Source organism: Podarcis gaigeae, assembly GCF_964106915.1.
Source record: "Podarcis gaigeae genome assembly, chromosome: 4".
Taxonomy (NCBI): domain Eukaryota; kingdom Metazoa; phylum Chordata; class Lepidosauria; order Squamata; family Lacertidae; genus Podarcis; species Podarcis gaigeae.
This window is the reverse complement of record NC_139677.1, coordinates 24,259,064-24,276,814: the sequence shown is the minus strand read 5'-3', so window position 1 is coordinate 24,276,814 and position 17,751 is coordinate 24,259,064. Positions and strand designations below refer to the sequence as shown.

The window sequence follows — 17,751 nt, the reverse complement described above, 5'->3', positions numbered from 1 at the left end:
CTGCATATATGTATGCAAAGTTCCAATACAGTGGTACCTCGGGTTAAGTACTTAATTCATTCCGGAGGTCCGTTCTTAACCTGAAACTGTTCTTAATCTGAAGCACCACTTTAGCTAATGGGGCCTCCTGCTGTTGCCGCGCCGCCGGAGCACGATTTCTGCTCTCATCCTGAAGCAAAGTTCTTAGCCCAAAGTAATATTTCTGGGTTAGTGGAGTCTGTAACTTGAAGCATATGTAACCTGAAGCGTATGTAACCCGAGGTACCACTGTACTAGGTATGAATTCAGTTGTGTGGTAGCAACCAGTACCCATGATGACAAAATGTCAGCAGTGTTATGTGCTAAATAGATAGAGTTGAGGTCAGGGCTGGCCCAGGACATTTTGCTGTTTGAGGCAAAATGCCCCCCATCCCACAGATCTGAGTCTGCGCCACTGCACTCTCTCTGCCCATGCCACGCTGCTGCCGCACACCTTCCCCGCTGCCATGCACTGCCATAGCCCAGCAGGTTGGTGAAGCAGTGGTGAGCGGCACAGTCCTTGGGCCCATATCTGCCGCCTGAGGCAACAACCTTATCTCACTTTATCAGCGGGCAGGTCCCTAGTTGAGGTCAGGAAACTGTTTTCAAAACCTTTTGCCGTTATCTCTGCTGCTTCTGCTTATGAAATATCTACAGTAATGGTGGCAAGGACACACGAGGAGGTCTGTGGGTGCTTAAAGGCAGGTATCTATTGTAGCATTGGTGCTCTTCCGGTGCGCAAGTTTTTAGTAGTGTTCCCACAGTGTCATTGTCATCAAGCTGCCAGGGCATAGGCATTTAATTTGGATTTACCCTTCCCAGGAAAACATTGATAAGGTAATAACATGTTTCCAATTTTCCAACAACCAATTTACAGCATTAAGCTGTCATCTGGAAGAACCCTGTGAGGGTATTCATATTTCAAAGAAAAATGTCTCTAAGTGACTTACGACATACTAAAAAAATATCACAAATGAAAGTCATTTTCAAAAAACACAGTAAAAATTCTACATTTCAGAGCAGTGCTAGTAATAATTAGATAAAATATCCTCTGGATTATCAGTATAAATTTAAACAACTAGCAGATGTAGAATCCTGAAAGAGAAATTGCCCCATCCATCAAATATACAAGCATATATTTATTGGTAGCTGCACTCTCACTTCTGTTATCTCCCCAACTTAAACTCACACTAAAATTTTATGCTGTTTCACTACAGATAATCCTTTCAATAATACTTTGCGTTGGGTAGACAAACAGCACAATTAAAAAGTGGAACAGATGGCTGAGCAGAAACAAAACTATTTTTTAAAAAAAGACTGCTCAAGGAAGCCAAACCATGGATTTTTGAGTAGAAATAGTAAGACAACTACATAAAGCAGACATTTTTGTGTTTGAGGGGCACTGGAAATGATGGGAAAATAGAAGTCGCAGCAAAGTATCACAGAGCAGAGATTGGAGGATGTGATCCTACTTCCTCTTACCTGTAAGTCCCACTGAAGTCAATCAAAAATCGCTTTGAAATGCAGATGCAAATGTCATGATTTCAAACAGCTCCTGCCTAAACTGTGAGTCACAAAGGAAAGAATCCAATCTGTGAGATCATATCACAGTCAACTGCAGCGATGTTAGGACTAGGGCCAGGGTCTTGAATAGTCAAGACTCTTGGACCCAAACTGGTGACACTAGAGTTCAAATCCCCTTTAGCCATGAAGCTAACTTGGTGGCCTTCAGTAAGTCACCATTTTGCAATCTTACACCTTACAAGGTAAAAATAGGAGAACCTCATATAAATTCCTGTGCAAAATAGGACGAGCCCAAGAAGTCACCCTAAAAGAATCCCTGAAAAATGAAGAACCAGGTACAAATGTGACAGTGAGGGGAAACCTAAATTACAGAAACCTAAATTCACTAAATCACCCAGGTGAAATTAGTGTGATTAACACAAAATCAAAATTTAATTCATTCTATGTCTCTTGCTCAGGGCTATAGAAAATATGGTCTATAGCAGGCATGTCCAACTTCCAAGAGACTGCGATCTACTCCCACTATTAAAAAAAACTGTCAGTGATCTACCCATTGGATTGACCAGAGACACCCTGCAATTGACCTGTAGATCGCGATCAACCAGTTGGACATCCCAGGTCTATAGGAAATATGGTCAACAATGACCAAACTAATGGAATAATGGTCCACAGTACAGCAAATGTAAGAATTACTGGATTACAAGTGTAACCTCTTAAGAGTTGAAGAAACATATAGCTTCCCTACAGTTGTTCTTTTTAAAAATAATAATCCATGTACACATCACACCAACCATTACCACGACAATATCCAATCCTTGACTTGCAGGAAGGTCAAAATCCACAGTTGGGCAACACCTTTACTGGACCAACAAAAATGTCACAAAATAGAGTGCCCTTTCTTATGGACTAATATGAACTTCTGTTGCTTTTAATAACAATAACAATAACAATAACAATAACAATTGCATGGAATCTTGACTTTCCCCTTCTTGCTGTTCCAATGAGACCATTTTCAAAAGTTTAAAATCACAACATCCTTTCACTCTAGGTTGAACTGCCCTATCCAGCACACATCAGGTTTTTTATTTATAAAAAATACATTTTTTTTCTTTAAGAAGTACATACACATTTGGTCTCTGCATAAACCTGGTTCCATTTTATAGTACCAGTTTGCTTATTTTTATTTTGAATATTAATATTAATATTAACAACAGCAACAACAACAACAACAACAACACCTTCCTGATTTGCCACTAGGCTCAGTTTTTCACATAAACTAGCCATCCTTGCCCAACCCAAATCCTGATTAAAAACCTCTAGTAGATGCACCTCTCTTGACAAGTTACTTGGCACTTTCCATTAACGATCTGAACAATTAATATGTTAAAAATTGGTTGGGTTTTTTTGTTTTTTTTAACATGATATTTTGGAAAGCCAGTTATCCACAGTGCTTTGAATTACTGTGAAAGGGGGAAAGCGACTGCTTAATTCAGTTGGGGGTGGGGAGGAGGAATTCTGAGCATGTATCCTCTTTTCCCCCCCAACAACAACAAAAATTCCTTTGAGCTTTTCTTTTTTCTTCTTCTTCTTCTTTAGGTACAAAGGTTGCAGACGCATGCACAGCTTCTGGATTAACGCAACAGACCATTACAGATTTAAGAGCCGTTACGGTATATCAAGTGAGTAAACAAAAAAAAAACAACTAAGGCAGATTTATACAATGACCACAGTGGCACCCTGGGAGCCGTTACGGTCCATCAGGTCAAAAATCCACTTTTTAAAGAGCACCTAAATATGTGTGTAACCAATAGGCCTCAGGTCTCCAGAGTAACAAGCACACAGATTTTCAAAAACAAGAATAGAGAGGAGTTATGGGATGGTGGCAGTTTGGGGGGAGAAAGTAAGGTAAATCACCCACAATTTAAATGCCTAAACAGTAGGTTTCTGGTTCAAATAGGTGCAGAGTGAAACAAGTTTAAAATATGGGTTTTAAATAAACTTCTGGCCTCCTGTGTACAATTTTGCAAATACATTTCTGCCATCGATACAGTGAAAGCAAAGTTGCTTAAAACTGCAACGTAAGTCACATATTTAAATATAATGGAGGTCATACTAATAAAACTCCAAACTTGAATACCAGGCTTGGTAGCAACTAAACTCCATATTCCGCTTCTCCTGCTACAAGAGAAGTCAGGTCTACATGGTTAACTTTCCCTCTCATTGCTTTTGTTGCATCGCCTCACAAACCAGAGAATAACACTCCTATAAACATGTAACTTAAAAGGCCAAGTGCAATGTTCCAAGTGAATCATTCTCCTACTTACAGTTTATTCTTGGCCTTCCCCTTTTTAACGGAGTATTTGTTCCAACGGAAAACTGAAGAAGAACTTCATCTCTCCATATGACCTGAGATAACAGTAACGTTGAAAGAATGGCCTGGCTTGTCAAGGGATAATCCAAGGGCTGTCCGCAGCTACGCTTTTTTAAAAAAACAACAACAACACATGAGCCCAAAAGGACTAATAAATGCTAACTCTCAGCATGACACATCAGGAACTTTAAGCCCCTAACACCGACTAAGAAGAAAGTCTCCCAAATTTACCAAAATTATCTGCAACACAATGGAGAAGAGAAGGAATTAATCAAAGTCTCTCTCTTAATGCAATGCTTGATTGAACTATCCCAATCCCTTTTCAAATGGGATAACCAAGTGGCAAGTGACCTCGCTGAAACATCCCAGAGAGGTACACAAGTACCACTTGTTCCATTTTTTTCCTTTTATGACCTCATTAGGAAGGATTTTGAAGGTTGCTCCTGAATATTAGAACAAAGTGTCTCGACACTACCTCTCTAGGATTCTTACATCTCTTGTGTATGTGCTTTGTTTTTGTTTTGTTTTGTTTTCCTCTAGCAGCGGATTTTGAATGGAATGTTTGGAACACACACACACACTTCTGGAGAAATAATCTACAGTGTAAAAACAAATCCCTCAAAGTTACATTTCTTTCCCTAAATGGAGAGCCTTGGAAAGAGGCTAGGGCTTTTGCCAAAACCAACTCATGAGTCCATCTTTCTCTCCATTTCCCTTCCTGTTAATAGTCCCCATTAATTAGAGCTGGCTGCGGTTTTCACTTCCTTATCAGGAATGACGCAGAGGCTGCCAAATCAGCTAGTGTGAAAATATTCCATTGCCAGTAATGTGTTCCACCCCCCCCCTTCCCCTCTCCCTAAGTGTTTGTTGATTCCATGCTTGGATTTAATTTGGAGGATTGTATTTTATAACCAGAAACAAACAAACAGATTTATAACCAAAGATGGAAAGGCAAACAGCAAAAAAAAAAAGGGGGGGAGAAAAGCTGAGCCAAGCACTGCAACTAAGCCCACCACTTTTATTGACTTCTTAAAAACCAAATAACCTGGCATATTAGTGTGTGCATTCTGCAACAGACATTCAGCTCCATTGTACTACTTAGAAGGGAATAAAAGGAAACCCTACTGTTTGAAATCCAGCGGAACATCCCCACAACAGAGCACAACTGTTCCCTCATGCATGAATGGGAAGGAGATGAAAGAAAAGATGGACTTCTGAGGTGCAGCAAAAAACAAAGACAACAAAAGTGCTGATCATGAGGGAATGACACAACTCATTGCCGCAAAAAGGATGAGAGAAAGGAGCTCAAACAATAGTGTAGACAGCTAAGTGACATGTAGAAGAATTGAAAAATCTACAGAAGTGCCTTTTCTCTCCACACTTGACGAGAAACAATTAAATGTTGGTACATCTGTCATAAAAAGGATAATTGAAACCTGTTACCGTCATTATGGACAGCAACTTAACTACCAAAACTGTAACTGTCCAATTAAATGTTGCCCCCTCTGTTATCTACACCACTTGCTAAAATGAAAAGCTTTGATTCCTCTGATAATTTGCCATGTCTGAATCTGTTATAAATTATATACTTGAACAGGCACATTCTAGAAGGTGCATATAAACACACACACACAGAGAGAGACTGGATAGAAGGACAGGAAAGGAACAAAACAGGCGAGTTCCAAGAACACAAGTTGCTTCTCTGCCAAATAGTTAAGGTTTTCAGCAGAGAGCCCAAGAATAGGATAATCACCCCAAAAACTCATTAGACTTTGTTTACCCGTCCAGATGTCCACCAGCCTGCGAAAACAATGATGCTCTAAACTAATCTACTGACTGTTGCTACTTGCTTGAGAACATGCGGCGGCCAACTAAACTGAAGAGCAGTTATTGACCCTGTCAGGATACCTGATTAATGGATAAACGCTGTAATTGATTAGCGGAGAAGTGTGAATTAAAATGGAGAGTACAGCATCAATAATGAATCTCTGACAAAAGAGAGCTGACATAAAATGTAAAACAATGGCCTGCAGCTATATCTCATCAAAGACACACTTTTTCTTAAAAACAGAAGAAGGAGGGGGGGGGGGAGATTTAGCCCAGGGTCCTGTCCTCTGCAGTTCTTTAGTCTTTTCTCTTGGTAATGATGCTGTGTGTTAAACCACCAGCAAAATGTTATGGGAACGACTCATCAATCCACCTTCATACTTCAAGCTATGTGAGGCAGTTAAATGACTCCATTATCCTCCCACTTCTTTATCCCTTCAAAGATACCCTAGACTTCCTTCATTTGTTCACCCTGAATTCCCTGCTATTATGTCGGCTGAGAACCGTACATTTTGCATGCACCCAAGCACTCTGCTCTACAGGTTGTTGCAGCCGCTGCTGTAGGGGACAGGCCTGCCCAACTTTTGTGACGCACTGAGCCAAAAGCAAGTCAACAGCAATATATATGTGTGCGTGGCCCCTCTGGAGCCCAACAGAGTTCCCTGATTTTGCAACTGTGATTGGACCTTTGACCGAGGATCTCCTTGTTTAAATCCCCACTCAACCACTAAGGATGCTGGGTGACATTGGCCGCTCCCAAGTCACTCTCTAGACGCCTAATCTGTTGTGAAAATAAGATTTGGCCTAAGGAAACAAGCGTGGTGTCCCGGGCTCCTTAGCAAACTAAATAAATAAATAAAACAAATAAAACTGTTAAGCAGCTAGCAAGGAGCATATGTTTATATTACTTACTATTTAATGCATTTCATAAATGTATACCCCACTTTTTGAGCAACTTCCTCCACAAATCACCTTACACTCTCCAATAAAAAACAACCCCAGCCAATGACAAAACGTAAAAGTAAATAATACAGTACAGCCAAAACAATAAGCCAGCATAAAAAGTGAAGTACAAATATAGAATTTAAAAATGTAATAGATCATAAAAACAAGCAAGAAGTAAAACTGCAGAAGAAGTAAAGTTTCGGAAATATCATAGGATCGTTTGGAAAAAATTAAGAGAAAATTAAGTTTTTGACGGAAATAAGAAATTGTAACAATAAGCAAAAATTGTAACTACTGTATAAGCAAGAAATTCTGCTGGTGTTTTTTTAGCTCAGCTCTTAAGAATTACCAGCTGTGCCCCAAGATAAAAACAGAACATGTGTATGTGTTATTGAGAAAATCCCACTGAATTCAATAGGAACTCAATTCTAAGTTGACTTTTTAAAGACTGTGCTGTCAACCAATCATATTCAGGAAGAAATATGTGAGCAGGATATGATCAGTGGCGGCTGGTGCCCATTGGAACTGCTAAGGTAGAAGCAGGGAGGCCAACAGTAAAGGGAGTCAGAGACAATGACAGGCAGAACCCAAAAATTATAGTTTTCTTCCCATCATCCTCTCTGCTAAGTTGAAGAGACAACATGGAGACCAAGGAGGCTGACTCTGACAGCTAGGAGCCATTCGTTTATAAAATGCATAGCACCTTATTAAAAAATTTCTTGGAGGCGTGTTTTGTTTTGCTTTTATATCCAAGAAGTATGTAAATTTTGTTAATAAAATATTTGAGCTCAACATTTGTGTCAAAGGATGCGGTAATTTTTGGCAATTCACCTTGATTGTAACATACTGGCATAAGAACTCTGTAACATCTTGCGTTTCGGTTGCAGTAGGGGTGAAACAGTCCAAAAGCACAACCTGTTAAGGAAGATGATCAAGGAGGTGACATTTCCTGTGGTTCTTCAAGCCGTTCAGCTAAAGAACGAACTTCACCTTCCCTAACAATATTTGAAAGGACAGAAAAAGTGACTGGCACTAAGCACATTTCAGAAGCTCAAATGTGGGGGTATTCAACGCAAGAGAATTGTTTTATTAACTTGCTTTTAGCAGTTATAATTCTGTGAAACATAGAACCATGCATACAGTATTCCTGGATGGAACATGATTAACACACTTCATTAAGCTTATCAAATATTTAAAAACCATATGTATTAGACCAATCCTACAAATGCATACATCTTTTAACCATTCTAATCTGCAACAAGATGTCCGTTGCAGTAAATGCTTTTAATTCTCAGTATGAAATATTGTCAGGTCAGCTTGCGACAGCAGTTAAAATTAACAAAAAGCACTGTAAGTGCAAGTTTAAAAGCAATAACAATATCAACAATAATAATGGACAACAACAATCACTCCTTTTTTATGCTGACAGGCCTTTGTAGATTTTTTGTTTGTTTGTTTGTTTAAAGAGCCAGTCATTTTAATTATTACCTCTCTTGTTTTAATAGCGTTTTACGTTTTAATGTTGTACACTGCCCTGGTATGATATGGTGGAATAGAAATACTTTTATAAATAAAATAATATACAAGATAGGATAAACAGTTGCACAACGTTTTCAAATGTCACTGTAAATAAAATACAGTGAAAATGTAGTAGTTTAATAAGGTAATTTTCTGTATTTAGCTTACCTAAAGGTTTTAGCAAATGAATAATTTAGCAAAAGGTTTCACATCAGTTTGTATGATTATTAAATATATAACGGCTACAGGGCAATGTATATCCCAAAAATACCAAAAAAAACCCAAACAAACAGGAATTTCTGGCATAAACATTCAGTTTAAATCTATACACAGGAAAACCAGGGCAACCATCTAGTGGCAATGCAGATATGCTATTTGCTAGTTGCCATGATACGAAGAACCTGCATGGCACAAATGACAAAGGAATGCCTGCAGAACTATAGAATTACAGACATGCAGTGTCTGCATTTGAAGTGCCATTGAACAATCCACCACAAGATTCAATGCTATCCAATGATATAACCAATTTCTGACCCTTTTCGGCTGAGCCCCATTTTTTTTACATGGTATATTTCACTAATGATATGCAGATCTGTGTGTCAGAAAACCAGCAATACTAATCTTAACAAGAGCAGCAGGAACACATTTATATATAGGCTTGGATCCAAAGCTTTCTAGTAACTTCCAACCATTCAAGGTGCTCCAAGATTTCCACTGACTCTCCTCTACCTGAGAGTAGACACTTTGAAATTAAAGGACCTAAGTTACTCATGTCCATTCATTTCAGTGGGTTTGCCAAGTAACACTGGATTCAATTCACTTAGCTTGACAAAGTGAGAAGGCATATGTGTCAAGAAAAAAGTATAAGTTGAATCAAAGGTAAAAAGATAAAGTTGCAAATCAGGTCATCCACTATTTTGGAAAGTAAATGAAGTAGGAAACTAGGATGAGAGGAAAACCAGAGGGATTTAGAGAAGCGTTTTGAAAAGGGATACAATCCTTAGAGCTTCAAATCTAAACATAGATGATGTGGATGAAATTGTTTTTGTGCTAAACATATTTCCCCCCTCCACATAACCCTACTTTTGCTCTCCCTCTCTTATTCTCTTCACACTTTCCAGAAAAATGGAATAATACGTTATAAAATAAAACCATACATGTGGTATAAAGTATGACTTCTGTATAGTATAAAGCAGGGAAGTGAAGGAATCCAAAAAGCAACTGCTTAAAATTAAATCATCATGTTTTCAAAAAATATGTGTTAATTTCTAAAAGTTTCAATGTATTCAAGAAAAGGCCTGTTTAAACTATTCTCTATTATTTTTCGCTGCTGACTGAGAGTTCAGCATGATCACCTGAACAATTTTAAAGAATATTCTCTCTCTTAGCCATTGTCACAGATAGAAGCAGGAATTAAGCACAGTCTTTTTGGCAGCTGAACTTGGATCAAAAAGACATTCATAACTCCTGCAGGGTTTTGCTTTCTTGGGTCAAGGCAACTTTCACAAGGCTTCTTTCTACCCTTTACCTTTTTTCACAGACGATTATATCCCTGGTTAAAATCCAGACATTTACTGCCAGACAAGAACAAATTACTTTGACCAGGGACACTCCTGAAGGTAAAATTCTTCAGCAGCAGGTGGGTCTGACCCACAACCTTTGCCTGAGCTCTCTGGTTCATTAACTTGTAATTTCTCATACCAAAAGTGAAATATTTCCCCTCTGACTTGCAGACTGATGTATTTATTCAGATTGGGAACAGTATACCAGAACAGAGATGGCCAATATGGCGTCCTTCAGATGTTGTCAGACTCCCAACTCCTATCAGCCCCATCAAGCATGGCTCAAGGTCAGGGATGAAGGGAGTTGTCTAGCAAAAACTGCAGGGTAGTACATTGGCTATCCCTGTCTCACTGGTACATGTTTTCCTGGTGTCTAAAATACAACTGGGTTGCCATATGTCCGGAATTTCCTGGACATATCCGGAATACTGCAGTCGGAAGCAGTGTCCAAGCGGAAATTGCTAAAATGTCTAGGGAAATTGGACATTTTGGCCAAAACGAAATACAAGGAAAGGGAGGTGGCTAACTCAACCTGACATGACTAAATGATGCTCCTGATTCTCAGACTGAGGCCCCCAGGAGGATGCTTCTCAGTCCAGAAGGATTTCATGATCTAGTCTAATGTCACGGCTCACCTCAAGAAGCAAAGAATCCACAGACATTGGTAAAAATTGGTAGAGAAGGTAGCAAGTCTACCCAACCTCATAAAAGTAAAGGACGGTTAAGTCCAGTCAAAGGCAACTATGAGGTTGTGGTGCTCACCTCGCTTTTCAGGCCAAGGGAGCTGACGTTTGTCCGCAGACAGCTTTCTGGGTCATGTGCCCAGCATGACTAAACCGCTTCTGGCACAAGAGGACACTGTGACGGAAGCCAGAGTGCAAGGAAAACACCATTTACCTTCCCGCCAGAGCCGTATCTATTTATCTACTTGCACTGGCGTGCCTTCGAATTGCTAGGTTGGCAGGAGCTGGGACAGAGCAATGGAAGCTCACTCCATCACGGTCCGGGGATTTGAACCGCCAACCTTCCAATCAGCAAGCCCAAGAGGCTCAGTGGTTTAGACCACAGCACCACCGATTCCCAACCAACCACATAACATCCCTATTTCCATTTTGCATTGGGGCAGGGGTCTTTTTCTCCTTCCTTCATCCCAATGGACCACGTGAGAGTCTACTGCAATTTGCATTTGAATTCCAAAGAACTAGGAATTAGTTCCTAGTTAAAGGAACAAAGGAAGCATGGATTTATCCAGTCACTCAACAGTGAAGGAATTCAACTGGCAATTTAGTCAGACTTTCTAGTGTGGTGTCAGAGCAATGATTCCCTAATGGTGGGTCATGGGTGCTGAGCCAGTTTGTTGGCAATGTGTGATGTATGAAGCTACTTATTGTAAATCATATGAGACTCAGGTAGCTGAAAAGTAAGTTCAATTTGACAGGAGGCCTCAAACATTGTATGTTACATAACTTCCAACATTTCTCCAGTGAAAACAGGGATGTCCTGTTCCATCATCATCAACATCATCATTATCATCATCATTTTTATTTATTTATACCCCACCCATCTGACTGCATTGCCCCAGCCACTCTGGACAGCTTCCAGTATATATAAAACCATAATAAAACATTATGGTTTTATTCTTCCCTATGCAGGGCTGCCTTCCCTATGCAGGGCTGCCTTCAGGTATCTTCTAAAGGTTGTATAGTTACTTATCTCATTGGCTCAGGGGTCACATAACTCCATACACTCCAACATTTCTCCAATGAGAACAGGGACATCCTAAGGAAAAACAGGACATTCCGGGATCAGATCAGAAACCAGGACGGCTTCTATCAATCCGGGATTGTCCCTGGAAAATAAGGACACTTGGAGGGTCTGAGGTTAGACAGGGCACTCCTTTGGTGAATGTCTATTAAGCAGAAATAGGGAAGCATATTGAAGATACTTGTTAATAGGATGACCAGGTGCAAAAGAAGGCATTGTTTCTTTACAGCTATGTAAAATTATTATTATTATTATTATTAATATACCGCCCTATATCCGGGGGTCTCAGGGCGGTTCACAAAACAGACTATTTCATGGTCAAACCTGGGCATATGTGATTGGCTCTCCCAATTTTTCTTTTAATTTTAATGCAATCATGGGACACTCTGGTTTTGACTGGAGGACAGGTGAATTAACCCTTTCCCCCTCCGTTCACAGTACACCTGTATGGTATCTCCCTGCATTAGTGTATTAGTAGCTTCAGGGTGGGGGGTGCAGTTTTGATTGGGAAAACGGGATAACCACAACCCTCCCACAGCACCATTGCTTCAGTGAAAAGCAGAGCGTCCACAGCTGCTTTTCAGTTCAACCCACACAAAAAATGTACCAAATAATTTTGGGGTGTTCTGCTCATGGATCCCCAGGGGTCTAATGGGGCTTCTCAGATGTGCTGCTTATTCCGAAAGGCTGAGGAAAGCTGCTGTACTCGTTGCCACCCCTTCTTCTGCACAATGGGATGGAAGAAATCAAGCAGAGGTTGAACAGTCATCGGTTGGGGATGCCTAGTTCTAGATTTCCTTCACCAAGTGGATTTGGATTTCCTGCACCAAGTCAATAATTTTATGACTATCATAAGAGCTCTGCCTTCCTTTGTACCCAGTCACCCTACTTGTGTGACTCACAGCCAATGTCTCCCACTTTCCAGTTGAAGAACTGCCTTGTTTTAATTTTTACGATGGACTTAAAAAAAACAACCCCTAGATCGTAGGGTTTGCCTCAACTGGTGATAAATCTAACCTTCCTAGCATGGAAATATTATACCCAGACTTTTGTTATATGCTTTATCTTCTCCTTTTTCCTAAACTGAACACCACTGGCTTGAGAGCGAAAACTTCCTCCAATATACACACATAAGGAATCAATTAGCTTGCAAAAACATGGCAGAACCACATTTGATTTCTTTCTTCCAGATAAGTAGAAAGCTTTAATGACAGTCACATATAAGGAATAATAAAGTGTATTTATAGCATTGCATGGGCCCTTGACATAATTGTTGTTTAGAGCGGCATGTAATGTGGTCATGCGAAAGATTGGTTTCACTTTTTGTGGGGGTTTTGTGGTTACAATATCCATGTCTTTGGATCATAACATGTAATCTGATCATAGATCTGATATACATTCCCAAAACCAGAAGGGAGAAAAACTGCTTGCCTTTGGTTATATATATATTTTAAAAAAATATTAAGTAAACCTTTCAGCAGTTTCACTCGTTTCAATTTTTTAAAAAGGTTAGAAGCTATCACAACAATTTCTTATAATTAAGTGATTACTAGTTATTTCTTATTTTTAGTTTGAATGCTATCAAAAACTACATCTCATACCTCAAATTCTTCTTTCATTAACTTGGAAGCAAGTTGCGCTGGTGGTTTTGACCAATGAAACATCCAGTAAACATGCTTAGGATTGAAATCCTCTATATCTAAGTTTGCATCTGTTATCTTGTTCTGCAGCATGATATATAACTCCCCCCTCCAAGAAAAACCCACCCTGGGCTATTTAAAATGAGGTCCTGCCAATTTCCTCGCTTTTCCCAAGATAAGCAGAGTTTAAGACATAACAAGATGGGTCAGTCTCAGTTGCTTTGGAGTATTTGGAATCTGCCAAGCCATAGGCAAGTGCTATCTTATTCCCAAGTGTTACCTATGCAGATGTTTCAAAGTGACCTGCTTTGCTCCAGCAATTATGTAGCACAACTGTGCAGTCCAGATACAGCTTCCAGATGGGCATGTTGAGATCCTTTTCTGCTATTAAATATGGACCATTTCTGATTATCAGCCAACACCATTGTGAAAGATGTTGTGAAATCTGCAAGCAAGGAAAACCTGGCGGACGACATCTTCCAAATACAAGCAAAGTCAATAAAACCTGAGTTCCGTAAACATTTCTGCAAAATCAGTCACCATAGCTATCAAATTATATTTTGATAGGTTTGAGTTATTTATTTCATTTATTAAATTTGTATAGAACCCTTCCTCCAAAGATCACAGGGTGGTTCACAACATTAAAGTGCAAAATGCAAAAACATTTGAGATTTATAATTCTATTTTAAAAAAGCTTTAGATTCAATGTATATATTTTCACGATAGATAACACTCATAAATTTTCATGGTAACCTTTGAAACCAGACATGAGGAACTTGTGGTCCTCCAGATGTTGGGACTCCCAACACCCATCAGCCCTGGTTAGTATGCCAGTGGTCAGAGATGATGGGTGCTGTAGTCCAAATTTTGCAGGGTCACAGATTCCTCGTACTTGCTATAATCAGATGGTTCATATCCACCAGGAATCAAAACTGGGAAGCTCTGTTGACATAATGGATAAAGATGGAAGCTAAGATGGGGGCTTCTGATTAGATGATCTTAAAACCATTAAAATAAATAAATACTCAAACTGAACAGCATGGAATTTTGCTTTCATGAATATTTTTTTCCGCTTTGGTAATCTTATTTTGGAAAATGTCTGAGCACTTCGAGACTAAGTAAGTGAACTTGATAGGTGCATGGTGTGTGGAAAAAAGAATATAATGATGTCAGTGTCCCCTTATTCCTATGCTAGGAATTGGGGCAGTTGCTTTATCACTAATTCGCTCCACTAAGATGCATTTCCTCCATTAAGACAGATTTGCACATAAAGACCCCAATTCAGATAAAGTTAGTTACATTATGTCACCTTTAAATGAAGAGGAAACCAGCAGACTCCATTACAGAAGCTGATGGATGCTTCTCGACTGGTAGTTGAAAACTATTTATTCAAATTTCTGTCATATATTACAATTGGAAACCACACGTTTCAGTATGGAGAACTCCCTGTTTTGGATTCCAGTTGCTTTTGTTCATTCCCATTCTCCTCAGTTTTCTGCACCCCCCCCCAAAAAAAAAATTCAAGCCGACTAAACATGCTGGGGTTTCTTTTGGAAATTTTCCTCTGAAATATTTCCTTTACTTCTGGAAACCTCAAAAGTTCCCCAAGCCCCCTGATATTCTTGTGCATAGCATTTTGACAACAACAGGACTATCATTCACAGTAGGAACATCAGATACAGGGGGAATGATAGCAGAATTTAGGCTAGGTTGCCATATAGTCTCCCCTCATTCTATTATCGTATTTTTCCGTGTATAAGACAATACTTTCCACCAAGTTTTTTAAGTTTAAGATTGGGGGTCGTCTTATACAGTGGTATCTTCGGTTACAAACGGGATCTGTTCCGGAGGCCCAGCTGTATCCCGAAGATTTCGTAACCGGAGGACCGCTTCTGCGCACATGCGAGCAGCAAACCCACTTCCGGATTTGCCGCGTTCACAACCCGAAGGGGACATAGCCCGAGGGTCCACTGTACACGGAATGTTGCAATTAAATATATAAATAAATACATGCCACCATCCATATTCTTTCTCCCCCCCCAGCCTCCGCTCACTGTTGGCCTCATGACAACCCTTGGTCTGGTACCCCCCCCCCAGCAGCCCCCACTCTGGACATTGTCCCTTCCACCCGGTTCCCTCAGCCGCCTCCTGGCTACCCAGACCCCCCCCCCATTCCCCAAGTGCACTCACTCAGGCAGCTTTGACAGTCGCAGATCCTCGCAGCGGCGGAGGAATCCACTCTGGCGCCTGGGGCGGGGTGAGCCACCCATAGGGACGGAGTATGCCTGCCTCCTCCCACTCAACTGTTAGATTTCTGTTATGCCACTGTGCAGTTTTTGGAGTCACAAGACTCTGTTTATATTCCAGACTGTTGGAAGTCTCACGGGACGCGGGAGTCGGATGTTGATGTTACTGGTTTCCTGTTTCTTTGTGCTAGTTGTTCACTGCCTCTCACAGAGAGCAGATGCATATTCTTTTCTGTCCTGCGTAGTTAGAAATAAACGTAGCGATGTAGCACATATTTTTCTCTCCTGCTGCTGCTGTTTGGATACTCTGCGTAATGGGAGCGTGCCTGAAGCCTCATCAAAGGCTTAGGTCATAAATCACCGTCGGAGCAGAGGTCAATGGATTCTGAAGATATGACGACGAGGAGAGCTATTACAGCACGGTCATACGCAAGTTCTGACATTAACCACCCTACAGCTGGAGGGGGAGAGGCAGCGGGCAGACCGTTTGGGCCCAAGGGGCAGAGTGCAGTTCGCTCCCCTGGATGTTTGAGAGTGGAGCAGAAAAATGCAATTTAATTTCTGCAGCATACGAATTCCCTCTTAAAGGGTTCTTTAGCTATGATTCTTCCACTGAGGCGCCGACCAGTTCCCAGCCGTCGGGGACACGCTCTCATTCCAGCTCAGCTGCCCGGCTCCGCATCAGTGCCGCCACCGCTCCAGTTCTTATACTGCACGTTATAATAATGCTGACTAGCCCAAAAATAATAATAAAATTATCTACTGTAATTACGATACTAATGTTGTTCTGTTTGATGTTTAAATATATGGTACTAAATATAACAGTGTTTTGAATATTTAATAAAATATCAAAGTTGTTCAGTTTGGTGTTTAAAATATTTATTTCCTAATTTTGGGCTCAAAAAAATAGGGGCCGTCTTATACATGGGGGTGTCTTATACACGGAAAAATATGGCATTTAAGCACCTCCTTTCCTCAAAAATAAATACAATAAATTGCAATCATATTATACACAACAATTTTGGAGAAAAGCCCACAGAACTCTTTCCAGAAAACATGCATTGGATTGCATTGTGAGTGTAGCAGAGCAAACTACACTGTAATGCTAAATGTGTTTCTTTGTGTGATTCTTTTGGGAAATGCAAACAGCAGCTGCTGAAGCCCAAATCAGGACTGAGATGGGGCTGTTTAACCCTTTCTCCTCTGCCATTAAAGGTAAAGGGACCCCTGACCACTAGGTCCAGTCGTGACCGACTCCGGGGTTGCGGCACTCATCTCACTTTATTGGCAGAGGGAGCCGGCGTACAGCTTCCGGGTCATGTGGCCAGCATGACTAAGCCACTTCTGGCGAACCAGAGCAGTGCACGGAAACGCTGTTTACCTTCCCGCCGGAGTGGTACCTATTGATCTACTTGCACTTTGACATTACCCTAATAAAAAAATCCACTTCTCAATGCTGCCCTTTGTACTGGCAGGGGAGAAACATCACAGCACTTGGCCCTAGGAGTCTGAGATGTGAACCTGGAAGCCCTTGAAATAAATTTCACCGTGAATTTATTAGGTAGTCTTAAACAACCCGTTATCACTCAACCTTCGTCAACCTACTGACCGACCCTATAAGAGTTGTAGGTATTAACATACACAACATGAAAGCACTCAATCATAAACGATACATATCAATATCTTTTACACAGTATCCAATCATCTCCATAGCTGAGCAAGGTAAGAGCCATTTAAAAACTGGGTGAATTTGAATATTTTATCACCGTACAAAGGCGCCGTGTTAATTAAAGTCACATATTGCTCTTCTGCAGCATGCCTTCATCAGCGCAGAAACACAGAGGCTTCTAAAATGCCAGTTTCAGAGACCATCAGGGTTATTTTCTGAGTGGCACGTTTCTAAACAGTTAATCACTGATTTGAATATATGTCAACACATTCTGCTGGAGTGCTATAAAACGTGTCAACAGCAAAAAGAAAAAAATAAGAAAAAAATTGGTGACACACTTGGGACACAGAGTTTTTGTGCTGACACACCGTAATACAATTTTTTTGAAAAAAATATCATGTTTAGCTATAAGCAACAATTAATCTTTTCAGTCAAAAATACAGTGTTTTAAATAACACCTACAGAAGCAAAAACACACCCAAAGTGCTATTTAATCTTACTTTCATTGCCTTTCTGGCCCTGCCGATTTAAAAATTCCTAAAATGCAGCACGCAATAAATTTTGCAATTAGGAGAAAAACGTGAGCTATCAATATTTATTTCCCCTTTCCTCAGTTAATAAAATTACTTAACTCTAAACCTCTAAGTGAAAAGAAATCCTGGGAGCA

The 17,751-nt window shown here is 40.3% G+C and overlaps 1 protein-coding gene and 1 long non-coding RNA gene across 6 annotated transcripts in view; one reads left to right on the top strand and one right to left on the bottom strand.

The window, feature by feature from the left end:
- The window catches only part of CLYBL (citramalyl-CoA lyase), a 187,056-nt gene that overhangs the window by 91,366 nt on the left and 77,939 nt on the right, over positions 1-17,751 (bottom strand). The gene's annotated exons all lie outside the window — the stretch shown is intronic.
- LOC310843011 lies at positions 1,664-9,890 on the top strand. 2 transcript variants are annotated; one of them, XR_014563451.1, is made up of 4 exons: positions 1,664-1,877; positions 3,139-3,221; positions 7,573-7,707; positions 9,744-9,890. It is a non-coding gene; the product is annotated as an uncharacterized lncRNA (long non-coding RNA). The 2 variants fall into 2 exon arrangements; XR_014563452.1 differs by lacking the exons at positions 7,573-7,707; positions 9,744-9,890 and adding an exon at positions 3,900-4,398.